Consider the following 14,008-nt stretch of genomic DNA (forward strand, 5'->3'; position numbering starts at 1 on the left):
GTCTCTGGAGATGTGCCTACATTAACTGGGTACAATTATTTCCCTCCAAACCCTGAGCACAGCGTGTGTTTTCTTCTTGAGTTCAAAGGTCATGACAGATACGAGTCAACTTCATTTTGGTGCATTTGTATATAACCTATATACCTGGAAAAGTCTAATTGATTTATGGAAGGTTAAGTTGTCTGGCTCTATATAAAGACTGTTTTTTAAATAAAATGTATATCAAAAATTCATACTCATTTTTAAATTGTCTATTAAAGGGTAATTGATTTACCAAGTTCCTCCAATGTCTGCTGTGCGTTCAAGGGACACAGTCACACATAAATGCACATTCTTTTTTACTTCACACTCTCTTCCATCATGTTCTAACCCGGGAGACTGGACATAGTTCCCTGTGTTGCACAGCAGGACACTGGTTGGTAGATGCGAATTATTACATCCGGAAAGGATACGCAGTGGGGTCCTACTCTTATTTTTAGGCAACTTTTCTGAGCATCTCCTGTGCGCTAAACACTATGCAAAGATGCAGTGATCCTGACGGCCCCTCTGATTCGGCCATTGTTTCTGATTCCTATTAGCTCGGTTTTTGTTCAGGGGGTGAGGTGTTTGGAAATTTTTTATCTTAGTGCTAGTGAAGATGAGACAACAGGACCCCAGTGGAGTCAGCTAGGCTAAGCCCCACGTCACCAAACTGAGTTTTAACGTTTGTAATTTCAGCTCTCCCAGGAATGGAACCTTAAACCAGCCGATTGGTAATCCCCCCATCAGCCCTGGTCAGGTTGTCTGCCTCACAGCCCTTCAAGGATCCTTTCCCTAAAGGAAAGTGACTTTTCAATCACCCACCCTTTTTCCTTTTTTTTTTTCCTTTGTGTAACTTCCTAGGTTCTGCCCTCTTCTGCCTTAAAAAGACCTGCATTGTGTACAGCAGCTCAGGGTTCTCTTATCTGCTTTCTAGATGCTGCCCAACTCAAATTGAATTTGGCCCAAATAAACTCAAAGATTTTGATAGGCCCCAGTATATCTTTTAACAGAACAGATTTTTTTTTAAATTTTTAAAAACCTGTTACATGCATGGTGTAGTACAAGGAACCGAAGATCTAAGATCCAGAGTTTTAAAAAGGAGCAAGCTTAGGCAGTATATATCATGCTTTGAGACTCAGTTTACTAGTATTAAAAAATAGGGATGGGAGTTCCCGTTGTGGCGCAGTGGTTAACGAATCCGACTAGGAACCATGAGGTTCGGTCCCTGGCCTCGCTCAGTGGGTTAAGGACCCAGCGTTGCCGTGAGCTGTGGTGTAGGTTGTAGACGCGGCTCGGATCCCTCGTTGCTGTGGCTGTGGTGTAGGCTGGCAGCTACAGCTCCAATTAGACCCCTAGCCTGGGAACCTCCATATGCTGTGGGAGCGGCCCAAAGAAATAGCAAAAAAAGACCAAAAAAAAAAAAAAAAATAGGGATGATAGCGAGCTCTCCCGCTGGTTGCAGAAATAAAGCAAACCAGACACCGAAAACTGAAGGGAAGGGTGGGGCACAACTTTAGAATTCGGACAGAAGGCACACCCAACTCTCCACGAATTAGTGGTGACTGGGCACAAGTTTTGCCTTCTCTCAGCCTCCCTTTGGTGCACTGGGCAGTCTTGTAGGACATGGTGAAGGGGGCACCACCTCCTCTGCCCAGCACGCTCTCACCCAGTAGTGCTCCAGTGGGATCTATAGTCACAACAATCTTCATTTTTCTTCAGATGAAAGTTCTAGATTCTGCAAAGACTATCAGTGTTAGAGATCCATAGAGATAGAATAACAAATGAAATTCAGAATATTTCCAGGATAAAAGTCCTGGGCTAGGGGTCGAATTGGAGCTGCAGCTACAGCTTATACCACAGCCACAGCAACACCAGGTCCTAGCCACATCTCCAAGCTATGCCACAGCTTGCGGCAATGCCGGATCCCTAACCCACTGCACGAGGCCAGGAATGAGACCTATGTCCTCACAGACCCTAAGTCAGGTTCCTAACCCACTGAGTCACAGTGGGAACTCCAGGATAAATTATTTCTTAAAGGTGTGTTTGTGAGTGTGGGTGTGTGTATGTGGCATAGCCAACCACCGGGGCCTCATCACCCTAACATCCATCAACTCCTGCTGCATGGAAAGAAAAAACAAAACAAAACAAAACCCTACATGACCAGAGCGAGTGAATAGCAGGGTGGTACAAAATTTTTTATCTTTGGAAAATTCTAGTTTTAAAAAGACACGGTGATTAGAAGAGTGACCTTAAGTGGGACGTTTTCTGTTTTCTCAAATGAACACTGACGATCTTTGAGTTTGAGAGGAAAGCAATTCACTTCAGACGGGGCCCTACTTGAGGGAGCTGTTGAGTGACTCAGCTGCCTCTGTAAGGGAGTCCTATTTGCAGGTCATGCTGGCCTGAGGAATTGTATGCACAGTTACTGGCTGTTCCCAATAGGGATTCTGACCTTTTTGCTAGTTGGCAGGAAGTAGGTGCTTCTCCATGGTGCCTTAATCCATGGAAAGCATGGGGTTATTTCTCGGTCTCTTTTTATTTTAATGCAAACCTTAATGCAAAATTCATAAGTACTCCAAGGAAAGATCAAGGAAAAAGAATCAAAATGTTTGCATTTGACCCAAAGACACAAGTCTTTTCTCATCTGACTCTTATTCATTTATGGTTATTCACCAATAAGTAAAAGCGATGGGAGAAATGACAACTTCTAGATCAATTTCAAAATAGCAAAATTAATAATAAAGGCGTATTGCACATCTTGTATAGCTTTACATTTTCAAGTAAATAAGCATTTGGGTTGCTATCACTAAAATTTGTTTCCATAGAAACTAAAATTTCAAGGCTCGACTTTACTAAAAACTCTTAATTCTGGTAAATATGGGTATATGAATCCTCAAACTTCCAGATATCTGCCAATGTGTCTTAACTAGTGTTATGACTTAAATTTCCAAAACAAGCAAGTGAAAATATAATCCTGAATATGAAAAGGAGGTAAAAGACCTTCCTATATGAGCAGTTATTATTGAGAAGGAAAACGGAATATCTTACTTTAGTATAAATATGACCCAAAATCATTTTCAAAAATACAGTTGAAATGTTATACAAAGCCTGATTAGAGCTAACATACAGCTATTATATTTCTCATGAAGTTTCTTGCCAGAAAAAATAGAATATCAAAGTTAATTTTACGAACCACCTGCTATACCAACACTCTATCAAAAACGTTTTTCATTTTCTCCATGTTTATTTCCAGTAGTTGCCTATGTACTCTTTACCTATTGTAAAAGTCTCAGTTAAAGTACAGATGTGACCTGTCATTGCCATTCTACTGGTAGCAGAAACGGTAAACCCAACAGCCACTAGCAGCACTATATTTGAAAGGCCAAAAGGAAAACAGCTTTGGGGGTTTTCTCTTCTGCAAAAGTCTATTAAGTACTGACAGTGTCTAGGGAATGTATCCCTTCCTTGGAAGCTGTAGTGGGGAAGGAAGAGCTTCCTCACCGCATAACCCTTGAAAACTGTATACTTTGGACATTAACCTATGACAGGTTAACTATGACAGGACAGTATCCGTTTTGTGGAGGTCTAGGATCGCTTTATATTGACACAGCATGTTTTGTTTCACCAACCATTTTTATGCACATTTTTTGATAAAAATTCTTTGATGAAATCACACTGCCTCCCTTTAACAGCTGAGACACTGTGCACGCAGCGTTTGAGAAGACTGAGCTCCACATAACGTAACGTAGGCAATTGAATCCTGTTGGGTAGAAAAGCATATGCTCCCACCTACAGACCCAGGCTCCCAGGTCACAGGGCTCATTTCCACAATTTCTAGGTCTGTGTGGAGCCTATGAATTTCTGAGGTTTGCCTGGTTTTGCCTGTTAAAGATCATTTGAAATGGTACTTAATTTCCAGACAAAAATGAATTGACCTTTTCTTCAATTGTAAATATTCATTATCTGTGAATTATTTTCATATCGGTCACCATGAAAAGTCTCTAACTGAAGCCAACAAATATATACTTTGGGCAGACAAAGGATATGGGAGAATAAATCCATTCATAAGGCCAAGACAACTTTTATAAAGAATATTAAGGTTTGAAATAAGGCAGGTATTAGAGATGTTTAAATGCATTATAAAAATATAAATGGTGTGGAACTTAAGCATTATTATAATGGAATCAATTGTTCAGAATAGATCCAACTAAAATGTTAGCACAGAATACAGGTAATATTCTACATGGTTTACAGACAACGGCTTTTTTTAGAACACAGATTCAGACTTGCAGGAAACTAATTGAAAGAAAACTATTATCTTAATACCATACGCTACACGAAAATTAATTTTCAGTTGAGGTTTCCATATAAAATTTGAAAACACAGAAGTAAAAAAGTGATATATGCTACCGTTGGGAGAGTGAAAGACTTTCTAAGCGTTATAACATGGTAGATAAATATCACAGAAGAAAGACGATGAATAGTTGCAACTTTGTATTCCAAATGTTTACTCCAAACTAAAATTTTAAAATATACACAAAAGTCTGAATCATAGTCCCAAAATGATTGAGCGATAAGGATTCTTTATAGACTACTCGCCTGCAAAAAGCTCAATAGAAATGAACATAGGATTTGAATATACAATCAAAGAAAGAAGGAATAGAAAAGGAAAATAAATCGCAAGAAGAAAATTCATATTAGGAGGAATTTTTTTAGAGGTGAGATCACCAAAAATGGCAGTCAGGAACCACAAAAACACTGTTCCTCCGGAAAAACAGTAGATAGGATGGCAAAAAATATTGGAATCAACTTTTTCAGAACTTTGGAATCTAATAACAAACATTACAACAGCCAGAAGAGTGCTTCGTGAAGAAACACACTGATAAATGTCAATAAAAGAGAGTTGTATCTAACTGTACCCGCTGGTCACCTCTTAATCACCAGCCTGTACACTAAAAACTGCAACACACTGCTCCAAGTATGTAAACAAGGTCGGATTAAATGCCAAGACAGGCCATGTTCACACAGTGGAAGACCCAATATTACTAAGAAGCCCATAATATCCAAAGTGATCTGCACAGTTCACGCAGTCCCATTAAAATCACTGTGCCCTACTTTTGCACAAAGGAATAAATTGATCCTAAAATTCACATGGCATTACCAGAGGCCCTAACCTGCTGAAACGAAGACGGCTAAGGTGGAAGGGCTTGTACGTCTCAATTTGAGAGCGTGCTGTAAAGTGACAGTGACCTAAACTATCTGCATAAGCACAGGCAGATAGATCAGCGGAATAAAGTCAAGAATTAATGACACAGAAACAACCTCAGACATCTACGGTCCACTGATTCTCCACAAGGCTGCCGACCGGCCATTCAGTGAATAAATAATAGTCTCTTCAATATTACGGTTCTGGGACTACTGGCTACAAACGAAGAAAGTTGGACCCATACCTCAAACGATACAAAATTAAATCAAAGTTGATCAAAGACTTTAATGTAAGAGGAATGGGAGGAAACAGAGACTTGAAAACAGTCTCGAAAAGGTATTTGCATATTTGTGTTCGCAGCTGCAAAGCATAGCCAAGATGTAGAAGCAGCCCGATGTGCAGTGGGAAATGAAGGGCGTGTGTGCATCTAAATTTCCCCAAGGACACACACTCTAGAAAGGAAAGAAATCCTATCGTATGCTGCAACTTGAGGTCATTTGCTAAGTGAAAGAAGCCAGTCATACAAAGGTAAATGCCATGATTCCACTTATGAAAGGTACAGAGAGGAGTCAAAGTCATAAGAGACAGAAAGGAGGGCTGTGGTTACCAGGAACCGGGGGGCGGGGGGGGGAAGGAGAGAAGTTAGAAGGATGGAGTTGCAGATTTGCTAGAGGAAAAACTTCTGGGGATCTGTTTAATAATAATGAGATACAGCCACTAGGAAACTGTATGCTTAAAATGACTAAGATGGCAAATTATATGCTGCGTTTTATTTTACCACTCTTCAATTTTAAAAATACATAATTTCTATGTCTTCGAGATTGTCTTGGCTATTTTGAACCCTGTGCATTCCTATGCATTTTTAATTAGTTTGTAGATTTCCACAGGAAAAAAAATTTGTGCTGGAATTTTATTTAGAATCAGTTGCATTCTATAAATCAGTTTTAGGAAAATTTTCCTATCTACAATTTAAAGTTTTTACTTATTGAAATGTTATATATATTCATTCATTTATAATTTATTCAATTTCTCCCAGTTATATTTGGAGTTTGGGGGTAAAATTTCCATATTTTTTTTTACCTTTTTTTCCTATGTATTTGTTATTTCCAAATACTATTGTGTTTTGTTGCTAGTACATGAAAATATTAATATTTTATGTTGATATTATACCTAGAAACTTTACTAACTTTTAATTGTTTACCTATTGATTTTTTTAGATTTTCTATGTATTTAATTATATCACCTGCTACATAACATTTTCTTCTTTCTTCTTTCTTCCTTAATGATCCTTAAACATTTTATTTCTTTTCTTACAATTTACATCAGAACTTCCAGTACAGTGTTGAATTCAAGTGTTAATGGAAATCGTGCTTTTTTGACATTTATTTCAATATAAGGTTTCTCTCTCTTTTTTTTTTTTTTTTTTGCTTTTTAGGGCTGTGCTCTTGGCATATGGGTGGTCCCAGGCTAGGAGTCTAATCAGAGCTACAGCTGCCAGTCCACGCCACAGTCACAGCAACACCACATCCAAGCCGCATCTTCGACCTACACCGCAGCTCACGGCAACGTCAGATCTTTAACCCACTGAGCAAGGCCAGAGATCGAACCAGCAACCTCATGGTTCCTAGTCGGATTCGTTTCTGCTGCACCACAACAGGAACTCCCTGGATACTTCTTATTGATCTGTATTCCACTTCAGTAATCTTTTTTACTGTGCCTAATTTGCTGATAAGCCCATCAATTAAGTTCTTAATCACTGGTGGAATGGGTTTTTTTGATTCAAAGATTATATATTTATTCCAGGTATATGGTAAAATTTCACAATTTTTTCAGGTATTTTATTAATTTTTGACTCTACCAATTTTGTATCCATAGCTTTTTTTGGCCATTTCCTCATAACTAAAATACCTGGATCATGTGTGTATTTGTTTCTGCAGTTTTGTTTTTTCTTCATTTTCATCATATTGCCCTCTATCTTGAAATGTCTAGTAATTTTTAAGTTAATGCCAGAGAGCGTTTATGAAAAACTGTGCAGATGTGCACATCTGGTCAGGAAAAGTCATGAAATTGCAGTAGCAACAACCTTTGTAACAAGCAAAAACTGGACACAATGCAGTGCTAGCTAATACAGGATAAATAAATTATGATTCTCTTGCACAACAGACTGTTGGACAGAAATGAGAATTAACCATCTACTACTATATACGACTAAAACAATAAATCTCCCCCCAAAAAAAGTTAACAACAAAAAGCTGTAAAAGAGTGTTTTCTATTTTATCCATACATGCAGTGGTGTAAAAACAAGCCAATCAAACTCAAGGTTACAGAAATCAACATAATAGTCACTTTGGGCGGAGAAATTTCTGGAATAGAGCTTCTGAGATGCTAGCCATGTTCTTAACCTCCGGGCTAATATACACACATCCTCCTGCAAATATCAACCTTGCAGAAAAGAATGTGGCACTATCTAGCAAAGTTTCATCTGAGCCCCCGCTTCTGGGTATGTATTCCAAAGGCAAACTGGCAAACATATGATACCGTTTGCATTAGTTTCTTCAGAAGTCCTATATGTAGGGGAACAGGTCGGGAACCTCCCAAATACCCATCCATGGGGGACTAGACACATAAGTGATAAGTCACACATGGGGTATTATGAAGTGGTGAAAAAGGAATGGCGAGACTAAAAACAATAATGATAGTTATAACTCCTAAGATGTTTAACCTCAAGTAAACATATGTGTGATATTTAGTGAAGCGCTCACTATTCAGCAGTTGAAAAACGTTATAGCACTTAACTGTAAACCACCTGTGGCTTCAGCACCAGGTAAGGTGAGCCAGCATGGGCAGTATTACCACGATAAATACTGGCTCCACGTCTCTGGCATTAGACTCATCTAAGTGTCTGCTTCCCATGGTTGTCTTCTCTGAGCCCCAAATCCAATTTTGCTCCCTGGACCAGCCTCATTAGTTCCTTCCTTCCTTCCCTCACTTAGTAAATACTTATTGAGTATCGCCCATGTGCCATGTTCACCGTGCGCTGGCTTTTCTTTGCTCAGAACCCTATTTTGTTCATGCTTTATTTTTCTCGACTATCAGCATCATTTTCACATTTACTTCTCACCTCCAAGCATTCTGATTTTGGTTCCGAAAAGCTACCTCGGTGGCCTCTGCTCTGCAAAAGTAATCATCTGACCTGATATCCTGTCCGGCTTGCCAACACAGGGAAAGCATCTGACACAAAACAGTAAGTTCTGAGAAAGTGTGTGCATTACCAGGGAGATACAAAGATCCTTCCAGGAGGGTCAATTCAGACCTGTGAGGACAACAGAATGTTCTCACAGGTGTTACTTCCTCCTCTACTTTCACAACAGAAAACTGCAATGCTACCTGAAATTCTTGCAGATAGAAAGACAGAGCCAAAGCAATTAAAGAAGAAGGCTCTAACAGTGGGCATTAAACCAACAAAGTGTAGCTGATACTGAATTTATGAAAGTCGTGATCTGAAGACTAAATTGACCTGTTGCAATTAATACATTAATGTTATGTGAATAAGCCTGCAGGCCAGTAGAAAGCAGAGCAGCAGGCAAAAGGATGCCTCGCCTTAGGCGAGCAAAGACTTTGTATATGGTCTCTTTGAGTAAATTTTCAAAGGCAAGTATTTCCACCATGAGACCCTAAAAACTAGACATAATACATGAAATAACTGTTTTCAGATATTACCTAAGAGGCAGTGCAGGATTGCAGTCCTCGGAAGGGAATGAGTGGCGTGGACATCTGACGACCTCAGTTCTGCCTGCAGAACTTTCCAGATGGCAGCAGGGGTAGGGAAAACCCAGACAGAACTCAGCAATTTTTTTGGGCTGAGCAGACAGATCAGCAGTTGGAACTACTGAGAGAGCTGAGATTTCCAACAAACTTTTGAATTCTGCATACGGGTCCCCTAGAGCATTCAGCTGTGTATGTGCAGGTCAGGAAAGAGAAGGAACCAGAGAAGGAGCAACTTCTGAGGATCTGTGAGCGGAAAAGCTATCCGTCTACGAGAAGGTGCTCAAAGGGGCCGGAATGGAGAAACCTTGTCCAGGAGATCCCAGGCAGCCCGTCCATTCAGAAGAAGTTTAAGTTGCACCTTGACCAAATGAGATTCAGAACCACTTAGTTTAAAAAAAAAAAAGAAAAGAAAAAAGACTTGGAATTCTCAAGCTGATTTGTGACATCTTAACATCTGAAAAAAAAAAAAAAATTCCGCACTAAAGAACTGGAATATAAGGCTGGACCAGACGATGTCCCACAAACAATGGGCAATTATTAGCTCTGCAAAGGAGAACTTGACCAAATACCGGGGAAGTATAACTCAACAGAAATGGTTTGCATATCAGAATAAGTAGAAGGGTCCACTATACAGCTCCTAAAATTATATTTAAAGATGTAAAGAGAACCATGTACATAAAGTTGGAGAGTTGGAGGATATCAAAAAGAGGCCACGGGTAATTCTAGAGCTAAATAATTCAATACCTAAACTGAATGTTTCACAGACCAGTGAACCTGAAGACATGTTCTCCAAATAGAAACACAGAGAAACGGGAAAGAAGGACAATGAGTGAACAGCCTTGCGAGATAATATTAAGCATAATCCACATAAATAAGCTATGAGGAGGGATAGGAGAGGCAGAGTGGGGCAGAAGACTCATCTGACGTGATAATGGCCACAGATCTTCCAAACCATATGATCCAAGCAGCTCAGTGAACCTCACATGTAATAAAATAAAACCACAGGACATCAGAGACAAATTCCTGGAATCTAGTGATACAGAGAACATTATAAAAGAAGCCAGGAAAAAAGACATTATTTATAGAGGAACAAAGGTAAGACTCGTGATCAGATGTTTTTTGCCTAAAACAATGCAAGGCATAAGCCATTGTGTGGGGGGGGCTACTTAAACTGCTAAAAGAAGTGGGGAAAAGTTAACCCAGAATCCAATTTCCATTGAAAATATCCATCACATGTAATGACTAGCCTTCCAGTTTCACCTGGGAAATACAGACAGAAAGGGTGTTAGTCTTTTGCATAATGAGAAGCGCCCAAGGAAACCTTTAATCACTGACTTTTCTTGAACCAATCAGAAAACAGGTCTTAGGGCAAACAACTAACATGAAATCTAGGGCGGAAATGAAGGTAAGCGAGGAAGCTGTCACTAGATGGCGCAACAACAAACTAAAAAACCTACCCAATTCCTGATGAGAGTAACATTAATACAGACCTACATTGAGGCCTAAGAGCAGGAAAATGTGCTTATCCTCAAGCAAGAAAACAAACAAACAAACAAAAAAACCCCATCTCATTTATCTCAACATCTCCCGTGTATAACATTTATCTCATGTATCTCAACATCTCGTTTTCACAATTCTGTTGTCAATGAAAAAATGGGATGCATGAAAAACACAATCCGAGGAGACAAAGCAGGCGCCAGAATCACAGGCAGAGACGATGTAGATGAGGCAATGAAGGGGGGTGGGGTTAAAATAACTATAATTGATATGTTAAAGCTTCCATGCAAAGCTTCTCAGCTGGGGAGGGGAGGGACCGCCCCCCAGGGGACGTCTGATAATGTCTAGAGGCGGTTTGGTGGTCTCCTCTGTGCGACAAGAAATAACGAGTAGAACACCCCTCCCAGTACCGTAAAATTTAGGAGTTGAGGGAATTTCGCCAGTGAAGTAACATTTGCACAAGTGGAATCAGGAGGTAAGGAAAGAGAGATAAAGGACAGAGGAACTATTTCAAAAATGGTAGCCAAGAATTTTCCAAAATTACTGACAGATACAAACTACGAGCCCAAGAATCTCCTAAAGGATCAAATACACACACACCCACTCGAGCACAAGATTCAAACTACACAAGCAAAGGGGGGTGCGCGACTCAGCAGCTCGAACCTTACACGTGGAGGACGGAGAGGAACAGCGCGACCTCTGCCCCAGGAAACCTCCACACGACTTAGATGTGCACCGAAATACGGCCAAGATGATCAACAGCATGTCGTGGTCTTTTTCATCGCAATTCAATGTTTTAATGAAGAAAACATTCTTTTCAAAAGCCAAAGGCGGAAATTTCCTCGGTGGCACAGCAGGTTGAGGATCTAGGATGGCCACAACATGCATTTAGAACAGGAATGATATTGCCCGAAAGAGGTGAAACTTGGTTCTCGGGGGCGGAATTTTATGTATGGTCACAGTCTGTGGTCCTCCAAAGCACAACTTTTAATGTAACAGGGGGGTTAGCCCTTGGTATTTAACCTCTTTCTTTAGGAAGAAATTTAATCATTTTCTCCCTTAAAGGATGGGAATTTTCCCCTTAAAAGATAATGAGAAAGATCCTGCTGTGGCTCAGCAGTAACGAACCCAACTAGGATCCATGAGGATGTGGGTTCAATCCCTGGCCACGCTCAGCCTGATTTGACCCCCAGCCTGGGAAGTTCCATTTGCCTTGGGTGTGGCCCTAAAAAGCACCCCCCGCAAAAAAAAGGATAATGAAAAGGCTGATTGAGACTACTACCTGCAGAAAACTAGAATAAGAATTTTCTAAAGAAATTCATTAACACCCTCAGCTGAGAGGGCTTAAATATCTTAGCAGGTATTCGCCGTGGTATCTCCGGGAAGAAGCTACACCCCAGTGCCCTCACTGCCAGAGCATCATGGCTGAGAACTTGAGATGCTGGCCTCACTTTCTGGAGGGGAAAGATAGGCAGTCAAGAGGATTTACATGTTGGCAGGCCTGTTATCAAGTCCCAGCTATGCCAGCTGTTGTGCTGAAATGCCCTTGGGGATTGCAGAAAATTGTTCTTGCAGAATTGCTTTTACCTTTTCTTGGGGAAGCTTAGCCAACACTGTCCTCTGGACCTTATGATTGGAATTCGGGAGAGGTGGAACCTGATAGCCTTTTAACTAAGGTATTCCCTTGCCTTCAAAATTTATTGAGCATTTACTACGCACTGCGCTAAATCTAGGGATATAAAGACCAATGAACCATAGTCTTCAGCTGTAGCTGAAAAAGCTTGTGGCAGGGGCCTGGCCTTATTATCACATCCTACATACTTACCGAGTTCTTCCCCGGAGTCAGTGGGAAGCTTCTGGTGCGTTTTAATGACTGACTTTCTATTTTTGTTCCTCTCAAGGTAATAATCCCCTAGCGCAATTTATAAAGCATTGCTCTTTAGAAATACTCTGAGGCTTCAAGCAGTAGGAACCATACGACGTAACAGGAAAATATTACACAGAGTATGTCCTGAATGATTATTCAGGTCAACTTCTTTGGCTTGGATTAATGCAAACACTGTGACACCTGCAAAGGGGTACCCGCTACAGAGGATGTGAAATTACCTCATTAGAATTTCCTTGCAGTCTTCCCCTTTCTTTCAATCAATATCACAAAGTTTCTTTTCTTTATACTTCTAGTGAAGCTAGAAATCAATGAGACCAGATCGTCTTAGCACAGAAAGAATCTGAAGAAAAGGAGAATATCCGTGACTTTGGAGCACAAGCTGTAGAGGAATAACAGAGCCCGCCTTCTCGCCAGGCCTGACACCGCCTGCTCGATGTGATCCTATTGTCTGTTCAAAATTCATCCTATTAAATTTGTTATTTTAGGTTGATTCTGGATGAGGAGCCAGGGTTCAATGAAAGACCATCAGAGAAACTGAAATAGAGTGTGTGCGCATGTGTGTGTGTGTGTGTGTGTGTGTGTGTTTATTCTGACTATACATAGTTGAGTCACTTTGCTATGTGTGTGTATATATATATATATATATATATAGTCACTTTTCTGTACATCAGAAATTGGTACATTGTAAACCAACTATATTCTAATAAAAAGCTTTTTTAAGAAATTGGATAGAGAAGCTTGTTACTGATAAGTCTTGGGGGAAGTGGCGGATCTCACGAGGCCCAGTAGGGTGGTCCGTGCAGGGTACGAGCAGAGTACGAGCAGAGAAAGCCTGGCAGAACCCGAGGCACATGCTTTTACTGGGGTCCTGAGAGAGTGCTTTGGGCTTCCTGGGCTGGTCACTTATAGCCGAAGCGAGCAGGGTTTGGGGTGGGCTCACCTCACGGGTCACAGGGGAGGCCTGGGGTGGGTGGCAGACTGCGGATCCAGCGTCACTGGAGAAGTGACATCAGGAAATTAAATTTGCACAGTTCCCATCATGGCACAGCAGACATGAATCCGACCAGCACCCATAAGGACACAGGTTTGATCCCTGGCCTCGCTTGGTGGGTTGGGGATCCGGCAGTGCCGTGAGCTGTGGTGTAGGTCACAGATGCAGCTCGGATCTAGCATTGCTGTGGCTGTGGTGTGGGCCGGCGGCTGTAACTCAGATTCAACCCCTAGCCTGGGAACCTCCATATGCTGAGGGTGCAGCTCTAAAAAGAAAAGAAAAAAAATATTTGCTTGTGACTCTGAGGGCTGTTATCTAGGACACATGCTCAAGAGAGGGGCTCCTGTCTGTTCAAGCCTCCTGAAGTCCACGGGCCAAAAGCAGTGGATGCCAAGGCAGAGCCACCTCGGGGCAGCTCAGCTAAACTCTCAACGTAGGGGGAGTTTGTGGTTAAGCTCTTTAAGAGAGTTCTAATCTTTTGGACACACACTGACACCCTTAAAGAGGAAATTACATGTCTATGATTTGCTTCCAATGGTTGGAAAGAGTGGGAAGTGAGCAGGGGTATGGATTTAACAGAGCTGGCCACGAGCTGATAACTGCTGAAGCTGACTGTCTGCCCCCAGAATGAACTTTA

At 41.0% G+C, this 14,008-nt stretch overlaps 1 long non-coding RNA gene across 3 annotated transcripts in view; it reads right to left on the reverse strand.

Moving 5' to 3' along the window:
- LOC110255548 (uncharacterized) overlaps positions 1-14,008 on the reverse strand; it is a 266,752-nt gene that overhangs the window by 146,599 nt on the left and 106,145 nt on the right. The window contains exons 4-5 of one of the 3 annotated variants that reach the window (XR_014816886.1): positions 12,599-12,720; positions 7,165-11,358 (exon numbers count right to left, since the gene is read on the reverse strand). The exons of the other annotated variants lie outside the window; for them this stretch is intronic. This is a non-coding gene — a long non-coding RNA (uncharacterized LOC110255548). Of the gene's footprint in view, positions 1-7,164; positions 11,359-12,598; positions 12,721-14,008 lie in introns of those variants that run through there. 3 annotated transcript variants of the gene reach the window in all.

The sequence above is a fragment of the Sus scrofa genome, chromosome 9, assembly GCF_054392235.1.
Source record: "Sus scrofa isolate SSC_HxYL_T2T_F1_AM1 chromosome 9, Sscrofa_HxYL_maternal_Yorkshire_Landrace_v2.0, whole genome shotgun sequence".
Classification (NCBI taxonomy): domain Eukaryota; kingdom Metazoa; phylum Chordata; class Mammalia; order Artiodactyla; family Suidae; genus Sus; species Sus scrofa.